Below are 12,384 nucleotides of genomic sequence, written 5' to 3' on the forward strand. Positions count from 1 at the left end.
TTACTGGATGATGATGGGCTTGAGGTAGTTTGCAGAGGTTGAACCCCAAGCACAAACGCCATAAGAATGATAGGGATAGATAAGTGCATAATAGAGTGAGAGGAGAGCAGAGTAGGGTACATAATATCTGATCTTAAACAGTATACCAACTGTTTTAGAAACCTTTTTAGTTATGTGTTGTATATGGGTGCGGAAGTTGAGTCTCTTGTCTAAGTATAGGCTAAGAAACTTTCCATCATTTTTATTGCTAATGTTTACATTATCTATCTGAAGCTGAATTGCATTTGTTGATTTGTTTCCAAATAAGATATAGTAGGTCTTTTCTATGTTTTGTGTGAGGTTTGTTGGTTGACATCCACAAGTAGACTTTTTTTTAATTAATTGTTTACAACATTATTTAACAGGAGTGGGTTGGGGTCAGAGTAGATGAGTAGTATCATCAGCCAACAATATAGGTTTAAGTATGTTAGAGACATTAGGGAGATCATTGATGTATATAAGAAACAGGAGGGTCCTAGGATGCTGCTCTGTGGCACCTTTACGGTAATTAAGTGGTAGAGTGGGAGAGGTTATATCATTGATGGCTTCATATTGGTGTCTGTTACTAAGATAGGATCGGATATAGTTTAGGGCAAGGCCACGGATTCCATAATGGTGGAATTTAAGTAAGAGGTAGTTATGGTTAACAGTATCAAAGGCCTTTCTCAGGCCGATGAAGAGTTCAATTGGAAACTCACTTTTGTCAAGGGCTGAGAAGATTAAGTCAAGCAGACTAACAATAGCATCATTGGTACTCTTTTGGGAGCGGAAGCCAAACTGACAGGGACTTAGTATATTGAATTTTACAAGATTGGAGTAGAGCTGTTTGTAAAAAAAAAAAATATATATATTTGATAATATAGGTAGATTCGATATGGGTCTGTAATTATTTATGTCTGCCGTGTTACCTCCTTTATGAACTGGCGTTACTCTTGCTTTTTTAAGGATATCAGGGAAGGTATGACACTCTAGGGATTTGTTGAACAGCAGTGCTATGGATGGTGCAAGGGCATGGGAGGCACGCCTGTGTACCATCGATGGTATTTCACTAATGTTCCCAGCTTTGGTTTTTAGCGAGTGAATGATGGACACAACATCTGTAGGGCTGACCGGAGAGAGGAGAAGAGAGTTTGGATAGCTGCGTGAAAGATATGTGGTAACATATGTCTGAGTCTCCGGGATTTTTCGGGCAAGGTGAGCACCAAACGATGAAAAGAAGCTATTAAATTCAGTTGCTGTTTCAAGATCTGTTGCAGGTGTATAACCATCCTTGGAGATTTTTATCTTATTATGTAAATGTTGTTTAGCTCCTAGGATGGTAGAGATGGCTCTCCATGTGCTTTTTATGTTGCCTTTTGCTTCTTTGAATCTATTCTCGTAATAGGAACGCTTTGCTCTTATTATACTGGTAAGCACTGATGAGTACCTCTTAACTACTTCTTTTCCAACTAGGCCAATCCTAAGTTTTTTTTTCATATTCATGTTTCTTGTCGATTGCTTTAAGTATGCCATTAGTGAGCCAGGGATTATTTAACCTTTTTGCCAGTAACTTGCTTGGTGAGGAGAGGACAATAAGTATTGTAAAGGCTTTAAATTTTGGAAAGAGGCTAGTTAACGAATTATTATCCTGTGTATTGATAAATTTAGATTCCCAGTTTACATTGTGGAGGGCATTTGTGAGATTGCCTATTGCCGCTTCACATTGTAACCTAAAGGTAATTTTCTTGTTACCTGGTGGTGTTATGGCCATGTTCGCTACAAGGAAGGTAGGATAGTGGTCAGTTGTTCTGTCAGTGATTATACTTGATGTAAGAGGAGCTGTTATGTTGGTCCATCAGTGATCCAGGGTAGTCGCAGATGTTTGAGTGACTCGGGTGGGCCTGGTGATTGCGGGGATGAGCATACAGGAATTCATGCTGTTGAGGAAATAGTCTACTTGAGGGTTATTTTGTAGCCCTAGGTCAATATTGAAATCACCTCTGAGAACTATGTGATTTTTGTTGAGATTATTGTTTATGATAAGGTTCCTCAAGTTGTTATTGTATTTGTGTCTAGCTTCAGACACAAGCATGTTACAGTTATGTCTTAAAGAGTTGAGAGCAATTAAGGATGATAAAGAGTCACTTACAATTAATGTATCAAGTTTGGATACTTGTACACATTTCAGTGCAAGGAGCAAGGCAAATAGTTCAGTCTGAAGGGTAGAGGCCCAGTTGTTTATACGGACTCCCCACTCAAAATATAAGTCATATCCTATTGCCAGGACAACTGCACTTCCAGCTGCACCCGTTGGGCGCTGTAGGAAACCTTCAGTGTATATGATTTGAGAGAGAGAATGCTCTGTGGACAGAGCATCAATATGGCTTAAGACGTTGAGCTTTGCCTCAAAACAAAGCTGGGACTGATCTCTAATTTGCTCCTTTGATGGAAAGGGAGGGATTAAAATTGAAAAGGGTGTAATTTCCTACAGTGCAGGAAAGTGCTATTGTTGTCTCTCTTGGTACAAATTATAAATCTGATACTTTCTGAGTTCAGTTCCAATTTTATTTATCTATTTGAAACAATGTTTACATTCAATAAAGAAATTCTGGAGGGCTTCTGTGCAAGAGTTAGGATGAGCTAGCCTAAGCATTTTTATACCAATTTGACAGTTATTTTCAGTAACACGATAAACAACGCTCGGAATATTAAGTTCCTTTCTCATATTAAGTATCTTTGTGGTACGAAGGCACCCAAGGATTATCCTCAAGGCTTCGTTCTGCAATTTTTCAAGCCCTCCAAGCTTTCTTTCAGGATGCCTTAAAGTTAGTTTAGTTCACTTATTATGCACCCCATACCCATCTTGTGGGCGGTAGTGGAAAGGGTTGCAGAGGCACATAATGGGCTCAGGGACTGAACCCCACAATTCATTTAGCTAAGCAAGTTACAATCTTGATGAGCTAGTTACAAAATTCAGTATAAGTCGTCACATCAACAATGGGTTCGAGATCGATCACAAGTACAGTTTCTAAATTAAGCAACTGACATATGTGGAGAGCTAGTGTCACAATTGATATGTTTGTCCTGCACACCGCTCCCCATCCAGTGGGCAGCGGTGGATAGGTTACAATCACTTAGTTACTACTTACAGTTAGCAAACTGGGGATATTTGGCTAAAATTTCTGGTACCAGATCATTTTGAATGAAATATTGACACATCGTTGGTACATTGGTTATAGAATTGTCTCTGAATTCACTATCACATAGTGACGGAGGGTGTGCAAATAATTTTGTTGACAGTTAACATTTGGTCAGGTCTACATCGGCAGATAATGAGAATTCCCAGAAATACTTGTAACCGAGTCTAAGCCGAGCAGTAGTAACATCTAGAAGTCTGCTGATTTTATTGGATGAACCATAGATGTGTGGCTCCTCTTGCATAATAGTATTGAACGAAAGTTAATCTCCCCAAACACTTTCGCGTTTTGGGCAAGTTACCCCTCCACTCTCTCCATTTTTTTTTGGACATTCCCTGGTAGTGTGCGGAAATACTGAAAAGTGTATACTCTTTTCAACTTTGTCACCTTAATTCTCGTCCTATGTCTTTCATTTTGGTATCAATGCGTTCGCAATAGAATTCCCAACAGAACTATGTGCATATAATGTCAAAGACAGCAGCGCGCTCCACCCGCCGACAAGATGAATGTAGCCCAAGGGTACCAGAAAAAGAAAGCTGAGCCACCCTCAGGCAACTCTCATTACATTAGAGAGCGTGATAATACTGAAAAGTGTATACCCTTTTCAACTTTGTTACCTCAATTCTCATCCTAGGTTTTTCAATTTGGCATCAATGTGTTCGCAATAGAATTCTCTACAGGACTAAAGGCATAAAAACTCCAAAAGCCCGGCTTACCATCCGCAACAAACAAAGAAAGCGAGAGTGTGTTACCAGGGAGCGCACAAGAGCGATAAAATGTATACACTCTTTTTCATTTTGGTCACCTCAATTGTCATCCTAGGTCTTTCATTTTGGTATCAATGTGTTCGCAATAGAATTATCTACAGGTTTAAATGCATATAAAAATGTGGTATTATTATATATTTGTTAACAACTGTAACAGAGGAACCATACCCAGAGGTCAAGGGGACGTAACACTCATCAAATGGGTTTTGTCAGAATCCTTGCAACAAATCTAAAGTTGAGAATACCTTGTGTCGACCTATGTTTTACAACAACTCATTTAGGACGAAGTGGGAAACAGTCAGGTATAGTTACTCTGTTCAGCTTCTAATAGTCGTTTCTGGTCTCTACGTCCCATCTCGTTTTAGAACGATAATCAATGGAGTGTTCCTTGGTGAATTACTTTGCTATATTACATCATCCTGTAGCATTTCCTCTATAAGTCTATCAGTTTCTGCTCTCTGAGAATGTAGTAAACGATAAGCTGGTACGTAAATTGGTCTAGTTCCTGGCACAGGGGGAATTTTATGAGTAATAAGAGATGTAAGATCATACGTGTCGCCTGGTAAAGTTACTGTTAATGTAAAGTTAAAGGTAAAGTAAAGGTAAAGCTGCGCTATTCTTGTTCAAAATTTCCTATAAGATGAACCATGGAGTCAGGGGAAATCAGTAGGATTGAGGTATTGCACTTGCACCTCTGGCTGAGATCCACATTCTCCTGGTGTGAGAGTGCACACACAACATGCTCCACGGAGACATCATCCACCACTCGCACCATTAACCAGTAATGGGCAAACTCTACAATGTGGGTGCCAGACTGGAGATGGATGTTGGCACTGCTAGTGTTTGCAACGTACAATGTAACTGTACCATCCTGCACTACATGAGAGGAAGGTTCAACATACGTACACGTTTCACTGTTTACAATGATATCCAATAACTCATGCACTCTCTCAATCTTAACTCTAACTCTTGTGAGCGAGTGAGAGTGCAGCACAGTTTCAGCAGCCGTAGAACCACTGACCTCAGAGATGGAAGCCGCTTGGCGAGCAAGACAATGACAATCCGTTAGGGCATCCCCCGTCCAGAAAGTCTCCATACTCACTTCCTGAGCAACCACACAACTACGATGCTTCAATTGAATGTCTGCTTTTCGGGTATGTTACTGTGACATGGGCCTGACATACCAACGATGGCAAGTCGGCTGTCAACAAAATAAACATAATTTTCCTGATGGTTGAACTCGTGATCCTTTCTATACATACTACACAATGGCATGACATAGACTTTAATACTAATGTTTCAACGATAGGGAAACAATACAATATTTTCATCAATCATGGTGTACAACCCTAGTAATATGTCACCAGGAAAGCTGATACTGTTCACAACTAGGCATGTTATAGAAAGCATGATGTCCTTTAACTTGAGTGATTAGTTTATTTTCACTTTGATTGTTACTTTATTCCCAGAAACACCACTCAGTAAAGTCATTGGTGACTCACTCACCATAACAGAGTGCTTACTTACAATATCTCTAAGAGCTGAAGTCTTGACAATATTTATTTTGGCACCTGTATCTACGAAGACCATGGACAAGACCCGATACTTGAAGACCATCACTAAAAACTGTACAATTCACTGTTTGTAACTTACGTTGCTTAGGATGTCTGCGTCTTGTCTGGGGTCAAACTCACTTGGGTTTCATCAACAAATACAACTGGTCTTTTGTCAGTGTCCTCCTCTGTCATGTGTTCAAATCTGTTTTGGGCAGCTACTGAATAAACAGGGAGGGGCACAAGTACTGGCTAACTTGATTGGGTTAGAAGGTTGCTTTGAGATTCTCCAGACGATGTGGTGTGAACAGTCTGAGCTCTTGGGTTCTGTGACTTGGTATTGTAGTTGGAGTGATTATTGTGAAGTGGCAGATTGACTTGGCAAGTTCTTTGAATCCTTCCTTAACCCCCTTCCCCCCCAACCCCCAACCCCCCAACCCCCTTCCCCCCCAACCCCCTTCCCCCCAACCCCCTCCCCCAATGCTTACCGGTCAGAGTCAATAGTACCAAGTTCTGAAGATAGAAATTCTCTCTGTATATTTTGGCATATGATTATGTGTTCTCTTGTGTGTTTATATACTGCTCTTATGTTATACCAGCAGTTGTATTTTGTGATATTTAATTAGTTCGGTGTATGCTCAAGGATTTATTTACTTGAAAATGTTTTGTTCTGTGGTTGTAATATTTTAAAGAGTACTGATGGTTTACTTGCAATGTAATACTGTGCCTATCGCGGCTCGGCGCCCGTCGCCAGCTTACTGTTCTCTGGCTTGTCAGCCGGGGCAGGTGCACTTGATCTTGCTACTGTTTGTGGCACATATTTTCGGTCTAAGGACCTTGTAAGCTTCTGGGGTGTAATGTAACCGTGTTTATGTGTGATGGATCGTAACTACCGGTGTACACCATTTTTGTGGAACAGGTGGTAGGCGATATTTTTGAATGGCATATATGTGGTGGGAATCTGAGGACCTTGATTGATTGTTATGTATCCTGATTGATACTGATTCCTCACCCACTAATTGATTATTGTGGCACCACCATCCTGTATCCTTGATATTGTAGCATGCTAGAATTAGTGTACCATTGCACTAGGATTGGAGCCTAGTGACAGCTAGTTCATAGGGTGTACAATTGATGTGTGCATGATAATGATTCCGAAAAGCTTTGATTGAAGATATATTATATACTTTGGGAGTAGCAGTTGTATAAAGTTGTTTACCTATGTTACAGTGTCTTGCCTAGATATGCCCCAGTAAACCGGTAAATTTTGTTTACTTTTACTTAACCCTAGACAATAGTACTGAAGACCAGGTGGCATTATTGAGATTTTGACCAGGTCAGTGTTTCCAGTGATGCTGTGAAGCATGAAGACACGACAGGAGTTTACTTCGTAGTTGGTAAAAGAGGCACAGGGACTACAAACCCGAACACCGTGGTGGTCGAGGCCGACGAAGACCCACCCCAGCAAGGCCAAGAACGATCCCAGCCACTTGAAGAGCTTGGGCCAAACGAGCCCCAGGAGGTGAACGTTCGAACCCCGCACCTATGGGTTCCAGACAAAGATGGTCACAGCTGCCTTTAACCCGAGGCAGGCTTCCTTCATGACCCAGCACAAGAAAGAATAATATATATTAATTAAAAATATTATTATTATAATAATTATTATAATAATATAAATATTTAATAATTATTACTATTCCTTCATTACTGTAACCACATACACTACACATTACCGTCATTACTGTAATCACATACACTAAACACTACCTTCATCACAATAACCACATACAAAACACACTTCCTTCACTACAATAACCATATACACTACACAATACCATCATCACTGTAACTACACAATACCATCATCACTGTAACTACACAACACCATCATCACTGTAACTACACAATACCATCATCACTGTAACTACACAATACCATCATTACTGTAACAACACAATACCATCATTACTGTAACTACACAATACCATCATTACTGTAACTACACAATACCATCATTACTGTAACTACACAATACCATCATTACTGTAACTAAACAATACCATCATTACTGTAACTACACAATACCATCATTGCTGTACCTACATACATTACACTCAACCGTCACTGCTCTACCCACATACACTACACACTTTCGTCATTAATGTAATTTGAGGTGTTTTCGAAGCTTAGCTTCCTCACGGCCCGGTCGTCGACCAGGCCTCCTGTACCCACATTCACTACACACTACCGTTTTTACGGTAACCACATACACTACACACTACCATCATCACAATAACCACATACACTACACACTACCTTCATTACAATAACCACATACACTACACACTACCATCATTACAATAACCACATACACTACACACTACCTCCATTACAATAACCACACACACTATACACTACCTTCATTACAATAACCACACACACTACACACTACCTTCATTACAATAACCACACACACTACCTCCATTACAATAACCACATACACTACCTCCATTACAATAACCACACACACTACCTCCATCACAATAACCACATACACTACACACGACCATCCTCAACACTACACACGACCATCCTCAACACTACACACGACCATCCTCAACACTACACACAAGACCATCCTCAACACTACACACACAACCATCCTCAACACTACACACAACCATCCTCAACACTACACACGACCATCCTCAACACTACACACACAACCATCCTCAACACTACACAAACGACCATCCTCAACACTACACACAACCATCCTCAACACTACACACACGACCATCCTCAACACTACACACAACCATCCTCAACACTACACACACGACCATCCTCAACACTACACACACAACCATCCTCAACACTACACACAACCATCCTCAACACTACACACACAACCATCCTCAACACTACACACACGACCATCCTCAACACTACACACAACCATCCTCAACACTACACACGACCATCCTCAACACTACACACGACCATCCTCAACACTACACACAACCATACTCAACACTACACACGACCATCCTCAACACTACACACACAACCATCCTCAACACTACACACACAACCATCCTCAACACTACACACACGACCATCCTCAACACTACACACACAACCATCCTCAACACTACACACACGACCATCCTCAACACTACACACACAACCATCCTCAACACTACACACACGACCATCCTCAACACTACACACACAACAATCCTCAACACTACACACACGACCATCCTCAACACTACACACAACAATCCTCAACACTACACACACGACCATCCTCAACACTACACACACGACCATCCTCAACACTACACACAACCATCCTCAACACTACACACACAACCATCCTCAACACTACACACACAACCATCCTCAACACTACACACACAACCATCCTCAACACTACACACGACCATCCTCAACACTACACACACAACCATCCTCAACACTACACACACGACCATCCTCAACACTACACACACGACCATCCTCAACACTACACACACAACCATCCTCAACACTACACACACAACCATCCTCAACACTACACACACAACCATCCTCAACACTACACACACGACCATCCTCAACACTACACACACAACCATCCTCAACACTACACAAGACCATACTCAACACTACACACGACCATCCTCAACACTACACACACGACCATCCTCAACACTACACACACGACCATCCTCAACACTACACACACAACCATCCTCAACACTACACACACGACCATCCTCAACACTACACACAAGACCATCCTCAACACTACACACAACCATCCTCAACACTACACACACAACCATCCTCAACACTACACACACAACCATCCTCAACACTACACACACAACCATCCTCAACACTACACACACAACCATCCTCAACACTACACACACGACCATCCTCAACACTACACACACGACCATCCTCAACACTACACACACGACCATCCTCAACACTACACACACGACCATCCTCAACACTACACACAACCATCCTCAACACTACACACACAACCATCCTCAACACTACACACACGACCATCCTCAACACTACACACGACCATCCTCAACACTACACACAACCATCCTCAACACTACACACACAACCATCCTCAACACTACACACGACCATCCTCAACACTACACACAACCATCCTCAACACTACACACACAACCATCCTCAACACTACACACACGACCATCCTCAACACTACACACGACCATCCTCAACACTACACACAACCATCCTCAACACTACACACACAACCATCCTCAACACTACACACGACCATCCTCAACACTACACACGACCATCCTCAACACTACACACACGACCATCCTCAACACTACACACACAACCATCCTCAACACTACACACACAACCATCCTCAACACTACACACACAACCATCCTCAACACTACACACACGACCATACTCAACACAACACAAGACCATCCTCAACACTACACACACGACCATCCTCAACACTACACACGACCATCCTCAACACTACACAAGACCATCCTCAACACTACACACAACCATCCTCAACACTACACACACGACCATCCTCAACACTACACAAGACCATCCTAAACACTACACACAACCATCCTCATCACTACACACAACCATCCTCAACACTACACACACGACCATCCTCAACACTACACACACGACCATCCTCAACACTACACACAAGACCATCCTCAACACTACACAAGACCATCCTCAACACTACACACACAACCATCCTCATCACTACACACAACCATCCTCAACACTACACACACGACCATCCTCAACACTACACACACGACCATCCTCAACACTACACACACGACCATCCTCAACACTACACAAGACCATCCTCAACACTACACACACGACCATCCTCAACACTACACACAAGACCATCCTCAACACTACACAAGACCATCCTCAACACTACACACAACCATCCTCAACACTACACACACGACCATCCTCAACACTACACACACGACCATCCTCAACACTACACAAGACCATCCTCAACACTACACACACGACCATCCTCAACACTACACACAACCATCCTCAACACTACACACACGACCATCCTCAACACTACACACACGACCATCCTCAACACTACACACAACCATCCTCAACACTACACACACGACCATCCTCAACACTACACAAGACCATCCTCAACACTACACACACGACCATCCTCAACACTACACACACGACCATCCTCAACACTACACAAGACCATCCTCAACACTACACACACAACCATCCTCAACACTACACACACGACCATCCTCAACACTACACAAGACCATCCTCAACACTACACACACGACCATCCTCAACACTACACACAACCATCCTCAACACTACACACACGACCATCCTCAACACTACACACACGACCATCCTCAACACTACACACAACCATCCTCAACACTACACACACGACCATCCTCAACACTACACACAAGACCATCCTCAACACTACACAAGACCATCCTCAACACTACACACAACCATCCTCAACACTTCACACAACCATCCTCAACACTACACACAACCATCCTCAACACTACACACACGACCATCCTCAACACTACACACAACCATCCTCAACACTACACACAACCATCCTCAACACTACACACACGACCATCCTCAACACTACACACAACCATCCTCAACACTACACACACGACCATCCTCAACACTACACACACAACCATCCTCAACACTACACACAACCATCCTCAACACTACACACACGACCATCCTCAACACTACACACAACCATCCTCAACACTACAAACGACCATCCTCAACACTACACACACGACCATCCTCAACACTACACACACGACCATCCTCAACACTGCACACAAGACCATCCTCAACACTACACAAGACCATCCTCAACACTACACTCCACCATCCTAAACACTACACAAGACCATCCTCAACACTACACACACGACCATCCTCAACACTACACACACGACCATCCTCAACACTACACACAACCATCCTCAACACTACACACACGACCATCCTCAACACTACACACAAGACCATCCTCAACACTACACAAGACCATCCTCAACACTACACTCCACCATCCTAAACACTACACAAGACCATCCTAAACACTACACACAACCATCCTCATCACTACACACAACCATCCTCAACACTACACACACGACCATCCTCAACACTACACACACGACCATCCTCAACACTACACACAAGACCATCCTCAACACTACACAAGACCATCCTCAACACTACACTCCACCATCCTCAACACTACACACAACCATCCTCAACACTACACACAACCATCCTCAACACTACACACGACCATCCTCAACACTTCACACAACCATCCTCAACACTACACACAACCATCCTCAACACTACACACAACCATCCTCAACACTACACACAACCATCCTCAACACTCTTCCACCCCCTCCTCATTTCCCCTCTCTTCACATCATCTTCATCTCTCGTCTTCTTTTCCCCTCCAACCCCTTTCCATCCCTCCTCTCTCCCTGTTTATCATCTACCTCCCTCCCTCTCTCTCTCAACTTTCATCTCCTCCATTTTCCTCACCTCCCTTCCCTCTCCCCCCTCTCTCCCTGAGCTGCACCTCGCCCTTCCCATGAATTATTATTTTTTCATTAATGTATATAGAAGGTCTCTTCCTCCTCCTCCCCCCCCCCTCTTTCTCCTCCTCTTCCCTCTTTCTCCTCCTCTTCCCTCTTTCTCCTCTCC

The 12,384-nt window shown here is 42.7% G+C and overlaps 1 long non-coding RNA gene across 1 annotated transcript in view; it reads left to right on the forward strand.

Moving 5' to 3' along the window:
• The window catches only part of LOC138371384 (uncharacterized), a 130,483-nt gene that overhangs the window by 544 nt on the left and 117,555 nt on the right, over positions 1–12,384 (forward strand). The window lies entirely within an intron of this gene.

The sequence above is a fragment of the Procambarus clarkii genome, chromosome 35 (assembly GCF_040958095.1).
Source record: "Procambarus clarkii isolate CNS0578487 chromosome 35, FALCON_Pclarkii_2.0, whole genome shotgun sequence".
Taxonomy (NCBI): Eukaryota; Metazoa; Arthropoda; class Malacostraca; order Decapoda; family Cambaridae; genus Procambarus; species Procambarus clarkii.